Raw genomic sequence first — 10,145 nt, 5'->3', positions numbered from 1 at the left:
GGGCCATCCCCTCCTGCCCTCCGTCTGGCTTTTCAGGCAGAGCTGAGTCATTTTTTACATGCTGTAGAGCATGGTGATTTGTGTGACCACACAGTTTTCCTCCTGGACAATATGGACGACTCATATTTTAACAGAGAACAAAACCAGGGTACAGTGACACCTGCACCAGTGGTATCATGATGCCATGGTACCACGTATCAGTGATGACCATGGGAGACTTAGCTAGGACTTCAACCAAGGTCATGCCACATCACCTTCTGCTGTCAACCAGCAGTCACTGATCATGCTGACACACACCTGAGGGCACCATATCTCCACAGCCTGTTCAGGGCTGGGCTACCACCATGTCCATGTGTGTGCCATCAGCCCCTGCCCACCCTAGTCCCACTGCAGCGTTCCCCCCAGCCCCATGGGGAGAGCTGAGAGCTCTGAGGATTCAAACATTCCTGCTGAGCTTTCAGCTCAGTTCTGTTTTCAATCCGAAGATAAGACAAAAGCAGGAAAACCTCGAGGTTCACAGGTCATCATCGTGCTGGAGATAAGAGGAACCTGGCTTTTTCCTGTGAACGCCCATGCTCTGAAAGACAGAGATTAAAGGTGAAAAGATGCAGGCTGAGGGAGAGACTCAGTGAACTGAATGAGAGGTGAGAAAGTAACTGGTGATGTTCATCAGAGCCCACACTGCAGCTCAGATTTTATGCACTTGGGAGTAAGACCATTTTTATCTATACCCAAAGAAACAGAATTCATTTTACAGGACTCCTCACCTTCAAATGGAGATAACGTCTGGTTTCTTCTGCCAGAGGCTATATTTCATTTGGGGACAGAGAAACAAAGAGTTTCTGTAACTAATTTTCGTGTATAAAATACACTGTAGAGCACCGGGAGGTGGCTGGATGGCATGTAGGCAGTCTCCAGGAGTCTGGTTATGCTCAGCTCTGAGGAATTTGCAGTTCAATTAGAAACTGAAGATTAGACTGCAAGAGAAGAAGAAGGAACCAATTTGTTTTGAAGACAGACCTAAATGCAGCTGTAGTCCTAACATCCCCAGGCCCCTTGTTGCCAGCAGCAAAAAGTGTGTTATCCTTTATGACACCCACCAGAGTGTCAAACACCATCCAGTGCTGGCATGATTCACACCAGCAGCAAGCAATGCCTGCCACCAGGGATCTGTCTTTACTATCTCCATAGGGATGGAATGCCTGGGAAATGGGTGGCCAAGGTGGCTTTCTCACATCTGCCCCAGTCTAGAGGGCTGCTGGCAGCACAGACGTGAAGGAATCCAAAGGAAACCCCCGATAAGTTCTCACTATCACAGTGAGGAGATGCCACAAATTCCTTGAAGACATGCACAAATCCCCTTGGACTCTGCCCAGCTTCTCCCAGCGTCCCAGTGAGCTCTACAGGCATTGTAAAACAGTGGAGGTCTGGTTCTGTATTGGCCTAACCCCATCATCCTTATGCCTTCTCCTTGGAGAAAGGCAGAGGCTCTGTTCCCTTCTCCTGGTGTGAACATGTGAAAGCTGTCTGGAGCCATCTCAGGGTGGGTTTGTGCAGATGTGATGGGCACCTGATCCCAGCACAGCCTCCAGATCCGCCACAAGGCCAGCACACTGCCAAACCACAGTAGGTCTGCGAGCCCAGAAAATGCATGTGTCAAACTACAACATGAGCCACAGTGTTATGGAGGGAAAAATACATCAAGGGCTGTTAAGCACAGGTGCCCCTCTACAATAGGTGGTCTCTAAGTTGTGAGCTATTGGAGACTACAACAAAATTCCAGGAAAATACTTTTATTTTCCTATTCACACACTCTCTTCCCATCATACTTAAGAATTACTCCATGAGTACAAGCATCCTGCACGACCACTGCCTGGCTAACACTGGTGTCCATTGGAAAAGGTTGTCCATCACTCTGGTTACAGGAACAGAAGATCAACATCCTTTATCAGCATGCTGTTGAATTGCTGAGTTAACCTGAAGAGAGATGCTCTTCCTTTGAAGAAGCAAAGGGAAAATCTTATGAGTAGCAATTTTGTATTTATCATATATAGCCATAGGTGGTTTGGGAGAGATGCCTAAGCTCAGGATGATCTGTTTTGGATACAGCTGGGTTCTCAGAACATGTTTCTTCAAACATGCTTTTTACACTCTGTTTAGTTATTTCTACCATACAACTACACCACATTCATTGGACCCCGAGTGGTTTGGAAGTACCACTAAAATATCTATCAAAATGCCTTATTCCCATCAGCAACAACGTGATGAAAGAACTCCTTCCTTGATCATCATCTGTGCAGAACGAGAAATGAGCCAGCAGTGACAAAAACATGTTTTGTTCTAGGTTGTCAGCATCAAGGAAAAAATGTGTTCATAATTTACGTTTGTTGATTAAGATTTGCTAACAGGATAACTAGATCAATCAAGACAAAGAAACTGAGGTTAGTAAGTCATAATCGCCTTTAAGTTCTCAACAGACTGACCCTAATCTGTGCTCCAGGGTCAAAGTCTAAAGTATTCTGTCTTCATGTCTATATCAGGTAACTCATAAGGTATAATATAAACCAAATAGACATCTATTTCTTAGAACGAAGATGCATCCTTTGCCTAAAGCAGCCCTGACACTCGGGATTTTCTCCCTGCCAGCTGACAGCCCACAGTTGTGGGAGTCAACTCCACATCTTACAGATGCTCCTTCCATTGGTGTGGTGACCTGGATGACCACCAGTCAATTATCTTACACAATGAAGACAGTGCTCCCACGCTCACTGAACCACCCAACCATCCTGTCTGTCTGAGAGCAGTGCATCCCTCCCCAAGGTGCTGTCAACACTTCCCACAGCACTCAGTCTTCATCAGAGGTTTCCCTTTCAAGCGCTGACCTGTCCTGCCCAATCAGTCCTGCTCAGCTTTCAGCACCTGATACCATCATAAGCCAAGGCAAACATAAGCAAAGGATAGAAACAGCGGATAGAGATCTAAAATAGGCAGTTACACATACAGCAATGTTATGCACAAAGGTGCATGAAATATGTTTGGGGGGGAAAAAAATATCTACGTAGATTGGAGAGTAGCTCATAGCCCAGGAAATTATCAGATCTGGAAAAAATGCTATGTGAATGCATCACTGGAGAATCAGTCAATGGCTGTGTACAGAAAATACCATAAACCTGGCTGTTGCACACTCTCTGGCACACAGTACCATATTGTGACTTCTGTAAATGATTGACCAACATGACGTGGGCCTTGCATGATAGTTACCTGCCTCACTACCCCGTTCCAGTCCAATCCCTCGTCACACCCTTCTCCTCTTTAATAAAATGATAACAAATCTTTTTCAGATCATCTCTGGAGAGCAAATGAACACCCTTTGAAAAACATTTGTATATTCCTTCCATGCAGCTCCTTCCAGAGCTGCGGCCTGGCCAACCTGCTGGCACTGTTGTGGAGTAGTTTGACAACAAGGAACGACAATAAATGTGACAGATCCAGCAAAATTGTGCCTGCCCCATTCCTTCAGGTGCTGGAGCAGAGCACCTCAGCTCCCAGCATTTAGGAACTCAACCTGCAGATCAGGGCAGCAGTCCTGTGGCCAAGACAGCAGGTAGAGTGGGTCACAGCAGGCTTGTAAATCACAATCTGGTGCCTTCAGCCCCTGCTGGAAGCTACTATCGAGACTGCAGAGATGCCACAGTACTGCTGTCATTCACTGCACACACAACAGCTCAGCACACAGGCTTTGACTGCCCCACTGCTGCAGGATGAGGCCAGGCCCTGCTCTTTGGCCTGGTCTGTCCAAAGGCAAGGATTTCACAGCAGGGCACCTGTGCCTTGTCACAGCAGCCTCCCAGTCCATGTCCATGTCCTGCTGTGTCTACTGCTGACACTGACTAAGAAACCAGGCCATGTCCAGAAGCAATGATAAGGGATATGTATTTCACAGGTACAAGTCAGCTGCAAAGCCCTCCTTGCCATCTGCAAGGCTGAACTGCTCTGCTGGCACTGGGAAACGTCCCTTACGTGGCTCACCCTGATGGCACATGACAGCACATGCAATCTCCTCAGTTTTACTGCGCAGTCCCATAAGGTGACTCCCACTAAGTGTGGTCTCCAGGCTCTTTGGCACTGCATCAGACTGCCATCCCAGACCTCAATGAACTCAGATCATTCCAGAGAACTTCTCTTGCCTATCAGTCATGCCGCTGTGCACTCACCAGCTGCTTTCAGGAACTCTGGTTTGCCAACTTTAACAGCCTTAATATTGTCACCAATGACTGTATTGCAGTGAACCATCAACTCCTTCAGTCAGTCTTGTGTACCGTAAGAGTCTGAGCCCAGCAGCTCCAAGTCAGACTTTTGCTCTTCACAATTCAGATACTGCCAGTAATATTTTATGGTGATCCTGCATGGAGCAGAGGACATGCCAGTGGGAAAAGGTGTTTTCCATTCTCCACCTCAAACACAGTGCTTCAAGCCATTACTCCCAAAATAGCTCAAAGCTTACGCAGGTATGGACAGGCTTGACCATGCTGGGCACGCCCTGAACCCTGGGTTGCCAGGAACAACAATATCTGTTGCTGCTGTTTTCCCATACAGCAGAAAATCACCTTCATTCCTTGTTTCTAAGGGTCCTGACAGCAGGAGCCCAAACCATCTAAAGAAAGCATGTGCGGAGTCAGGAAGAAACCTGTCCTTGATGGTCACCGTTTCAGCAGTGTTGAACTCTTCCCCTTTGTGTAAAAGGAAGAGTTTCTATAGGGGCAGCCACACTGCAAACTTACCCCAAAGCTAAAAGCTATCACGAACCTTACTTACTACTTTCTGCTGTACCTCCTGTAGCTTAAAAGGAGAGCCCTGCGTGTGTATCTGCATGTGCATTGCTGTGAAAAAGCAAGAGGGAACAACTCAGTTCAATGAAGAGATTGTGGACAAAATAATTTCATTAAAAATATTACACCCCCCCCCCAGCTTAATGAGAACTAAACATAAAACAGCTGTTGTTTAATGCATTCCTTGACAATACATAGATATTATGCTGATAAGCACCAAGATAACAAAGGAGAGGAAGAAAAGCAATGAGGTTAGCTACACAGAAAGCAATTCAGAGCTTAATGTAACTTAAAAACATCCTGGTTTCCACCCTTTCATTTATGGGGGTATTTACAGTAATGTGTATAGCAGAGAAGCATTTTAATAGCATTTTAGAGGTAGTAAAAACTTTGGGAAGGTGACATTTATTTCACCGCTGTCCCTGGAGACTGGAGAGAGCCGCATCTTATGTAAACTTCAAAAGCTGTCTTGGAAAAAAATACATCCTACCTGTTTCAAGTCTCTGGCTTTCTTTCACCAGGACACAGGGAAAAAACATGAGCAAAACACCATCCCATCCTTCCCAAGTGCATCTTCCAGTGCACCACGGTACCGGGCTCGTCCCTTATTCCCGGCTCCAAAAGGTGGCAGCACCGCTCCTGCCTTCAGGAACCTGCTGCAGTGTGGGGCTGGAGCTTCGTCCTGCCCTGGGAGAGGGAGAAAAGGAAGGGTACGCTGATCCCCTCGGACACCCGCATCTCTAACTGAGCCAGCACTTGCAGCGAGCACAGCGTAGCACAAGAGACGGGGGAGGTGAATTAAACAGAACTTTTGCATTTGCATCTTGTTCATGCTAATGCAGGTGGGGAAAACACTTTCTGGGGTTGAATTGAGCCCCGCATCTCTTCCCAAGGGGAAACATGCCAGCACTGCACGTCACAAACACCTCTGCAGAAATATTAGCGGCACTGATTCTCTTTAGACATCCGTGAGACTGGGAGCTGAAGGCAAAGTGACAAACGTGTCAAAGAATAAAGACAGAAGGATTAAGGAATATAGTTGTGGTTTCAAAGACCAAAAACAATTATGGGGGAAAAGAGAGAGAGAGAGAGAGAGAACCAGAAAAATAATCCTGAATCCTGGAACAAAACTCCTCCTCCCATCAAGGAGCCACTTCTCAGTTCATCTTTCTGGTGGTGAGACTGTCGCTGGAGGCAGCTATCAGTGAAGCACATGTCTCTCCTACCCATGAGAAACAACAATCATAAGACCCAAAAGGGTGTCCAAAGGTAAAAACAGCATTAAAAAAGGAGGGGAAGAGATTAGATATTAGTGAATTTTCTTTTATGAGAGTTTTAAGATTATTATTAAGGTTTTTCTGTATTAGTCTGGATTATAAATATTAGTATTACTGTAACTGGGCTAGTAATGACTTTATTACATTTTGATTGCATTAAGATTTCAATTAAGCTAACAATAAGTTTTTGGATCTCTATGAGTGCAATGTGTTTCTCCTTGCCCATAACAATGTTTTCCTCACAGCAGGAGAGAAGCAGCCAGAAACCACTTACAGTACTGAGTGCACCTTTCCACACAGTGATTTCAATGACATGGGTGACTTCCACCCAAATCATTCCCTCCTAAGTCTACCCATTTCTGCTTTTTCTACCCATTTTACCTGTCTGAGGATGCACAGGGCAACTCTCACTCACAAGCATCCAGACAGTTGGCATCAAGAGCCAAGATTTTGGACAGCTAAAGGTATTAAGAGCTGAAACTATTCAAAATGCTCCTCCTGGGCCTTTGCACAAACACATCTGTTACTCCCAGTATGTGCCTACACATGCATATGCACACCCATCACTTCTTTGGCTGTCAGAGTTTAGCCCTTAGTTCATCCAAAGTGAGATTTCTCACAAGCTTTTTCCTCTCAGAGAGCTGTGAGCTGAAATAACTGGTGAGGGAGGAATCACTTAGTACCCAGGGCAGTACATGTTCTTGCTGTTTTTGACCAACCTCCAGTTAGTACAGGTTTAGAGTTCTTATTTGAGAATGTAGCTCTGACGAAGGAACTCAAGGCACCGCTTGAAATGCTCCTGCTTGGTACCCAGGGACTTGAATGAGACATTCAGTGAGCTAGTTTGAAAGCAGCTGTAGCTACTGGAGCCTATCCCTGCTCTGCAAGACCACCAGATTTTCTGCCCTTGGAAGAGACACATCGTGCTACTTAAGCCCTTCTACTCTCCTCTTTATTTTGGCTGTTTTCATATACATGTAAATATTTTAATTAATTTATCAAGTTATTTACCAGCCTCCTTCAACCACAGTTTCCATTTCACTAACATCTAATCCGCCAGAGGTGTGAGGACACGATTTCTGCTTGTGGTCATTGCACTTCTCCACAAGACCCATCAAAAGAGATAGCTTCTCTCCTGCCTTCTGTTAGTTTCTATTGTAACATTTTATTGCCTCTTGCTGAATTCACCACCCTGCTTCTCCTCCTGCCCCCAGAAAAAAGGCACACATCAGATCACCAAATTAGTTATTGGCTGCTTACTAAAATTAGATAGATTTTCTAAAATTGCCAGGGAAATGAGAATACAAGGAAGGAAAAATGTGCAAGGTATCTTTGTTAGAGGCTCACTGCGGACAGACTGCAAGGAAGAGGAGGCATCCTTCTGTTTTCAAACCTACTCTTCAGTGTAGGAGAAAGCAACCATCCTGAGCCAAGACAGAGATGGAAGTCCATGTTTTTCAACCTATTTCCAAATCAGAGTTAAACTGATCTTAAGAAAACTTAATTTGCAAGTTTAAAAAAACTTGAGAACAAGTTTAAAAAAAAAGAATTTCCACCTATTATCTAATCTAACCTAAATCTCCACTCTTTTTGTTTAAAGCCATTCCCCGTTGCCATACCGCAATCAGATCGTGTAAAAAGTCCCCTCAAGTATGAGAAGGGATAAATATGCACTGGGAATGCATCACACAGACTTCAGCAATATAGTGATCCCATCAGTCTTTCCCCTTCTATTTAAGTCTGTCCTGAACAGCATCAGAGTTTTCCTCTGGATGTTCTGTGTCATCATCATTATCACAGATTCATAGAATAATTTGAGATGGAGCGGACCCTTAAAAGGTCACCAGGTTCAACTCCCCTGCAATTAGGTCCTCCTGGGCCCACTGACCAGCAATGTCTAGGTCTCTCAGGATGTCATCCCGTCCCTTGAGTGTGTCAACTGCACCACATTGCCTGATGCCATCTGCAAACTTGCTGAGGGTGCACTTGACCCTACTATGGATGTAATTGATGAAGATGTTAAAGAACACTGGCCCCAGCACTGACCCATTTGGGGCACCACTCATCACTGGTCTCTATCTGAACGTTCAGCCATTAGTCACCACTCTGAGTACAATCTCATAACCAGTTCCTCATCCATTAAACAGTCCACCCGCCACTAGGTGCAGTATGCCCTCCTGGGCTTTTCTTCTCCAGCTGATATACCTATAGAAGCCTTTTTTCTTTATGCCCTTGCCAAGTCCAGTTCCAGTTGGGCCTTGGCCTTCCTGACCCCATCCCTGCACAGCCTGGCAGCATCCCTATACTCCTCCCAGGTTACCTGTCTCTGCTCCCTGTGCCTGTTTTTTGCTGTCCAGTTTGACCAGCAGGTCCTCATTCAGCCATGCTGGTCTCTTGTCTTCCTTTCCTTATTTTATCCATGTGGGGATGGAGAGCTCATGTGCCCTAAAGGAAGCTTCCTTAAAGATCTGCCAGCTCTACTCTACTCCACTTCCTTGTCCTTGAGGACAAATTCCCTGTGGGTTTTGTTGACTAATTCCCTTGAGAGCTGAAATGTCACTTTCCTAAAACTAAACTTCCTGATTTTACTTTGTCTGTCCAATATTCCTCAAGAGTGTGAACTCCACTACTGTATGGTCATTACAGCCTAGGCAGCCTCCAATCCTGATGTCACCAGACAGTTCACTAGCATTGGTGAGAAAGAGGTCCAGAATTGCTTCACCCCTTATGGACTGTCTGTTACCTGGATCAGGAAGTTCACCTCAATATATTCCAAGAGCCTCCTGGATCACCTGCAGCTCACTATGCTAATTTTCCAGCAGATGTCAGGGTGACAGAAGTCCCCCAGTGGGATGACAGCCTGCAAACACGATGCCCTCTATAGCTGGAGGAAGAAGGCTTCATCAACAGGCTGCAGCTGATCAGGCACCCTGTAGCAGAATGCAACAACAAGGCTTCCTTTCTTGCCTCTGTCTCTAACTCTCACACATAGGCTTTCAACTTACTCATGGACATTCTTTTTTGCTTATTTGGCTACAAAACCCCAGAAAAAGAAAAAAAAAAAGAAAAAAAAAAAGAAAAAAAGAATAATTATTTACAGAAGGCAGCAGAGAAAGACACATGCAAGATGCACAGTTTGTTTCTGAGGCAGACTGGCTAGGATTTCCATAGGGACTGAAATACAACCACCTATCTGTAAACCAGAAGTTTCCACAGCTATCCATTAACCTTTCCCACCAGGGGATGTGAATGGAGCCCACAAGCAGGAGTTTCTAAATAAAACCGGAGAGAAGACAAGCTGGAAATGGAGATGCTTGAATAACTTCCATTAATGACCAGGTCTACTTCTATTGTACATTGCTTTTGTATTTCCTGTAGGTCATCACTGCCCTAAGTACCATGTGCTTTCAATTTGGGGCCATTCATGGCAAGTGGTACTTGTTAGTAGTTTTGGCAGCTTACCGGAACTCTGGTGTGTAATTTGTAGTATGGTCAGTTCCAGTAATAGGATGAATTTCATAATACCATAGTGCATTTCCTGGAGCACTCCTCTTGCCATCACATGAATATTGGGGATCTCAGCTCCCATTTTAGGAAAAAAGAATTTTTGGTGCTAGCATCTAAACATTTCTTGAGCCTTTGAAGTCTGAGACTACAAAACCTCATAAAAGTTTGAGACCATAGGGTCGTTAAATCAAACCACAGGTACAGCATTAGACCATTTTTGCTTGGAAGAGTAAGGACATCGAGTCACATTTCTCAAAAACTTCTAGCTAACAACACAGTATGTCGGACTGATGTCCTGTGTGTGAGTAGCCCATCATAGACTCACTAACACAATAGAAAGAGCAGGGGGGGAAATCAACCTGTTAAAATGTCTTAAATGCATTTGCCCTGGGGTCAAAATCAGACATGAAGAGTTAGCTGTAGAACTGTGGGAGGAAACTTTCCCTTCCTATGAACTACAGTGTCCTAAAACAGAAAGGCTGTGCACCCAATGGCAGCAACAAAATGCCCAGTCACAGCAACGATTTGAACA

This window comes from Coturnix japonica, chromosome Z (assembly GCF_054131305.1).
Source record: "Coturnix japonica strain WE chromosome Z, WE-NBRP24, whole genome shotgun sequence".
NCBI classification, from domain to species: domain Eukaryota; kingdom Metazoa; phylum Chordata; class Aves; order Galliformes; family Phasianidae; genus Coturnix; species Coturnix japonica.
Note: the sequence above shows the minus strand (reverse complement) of the source record.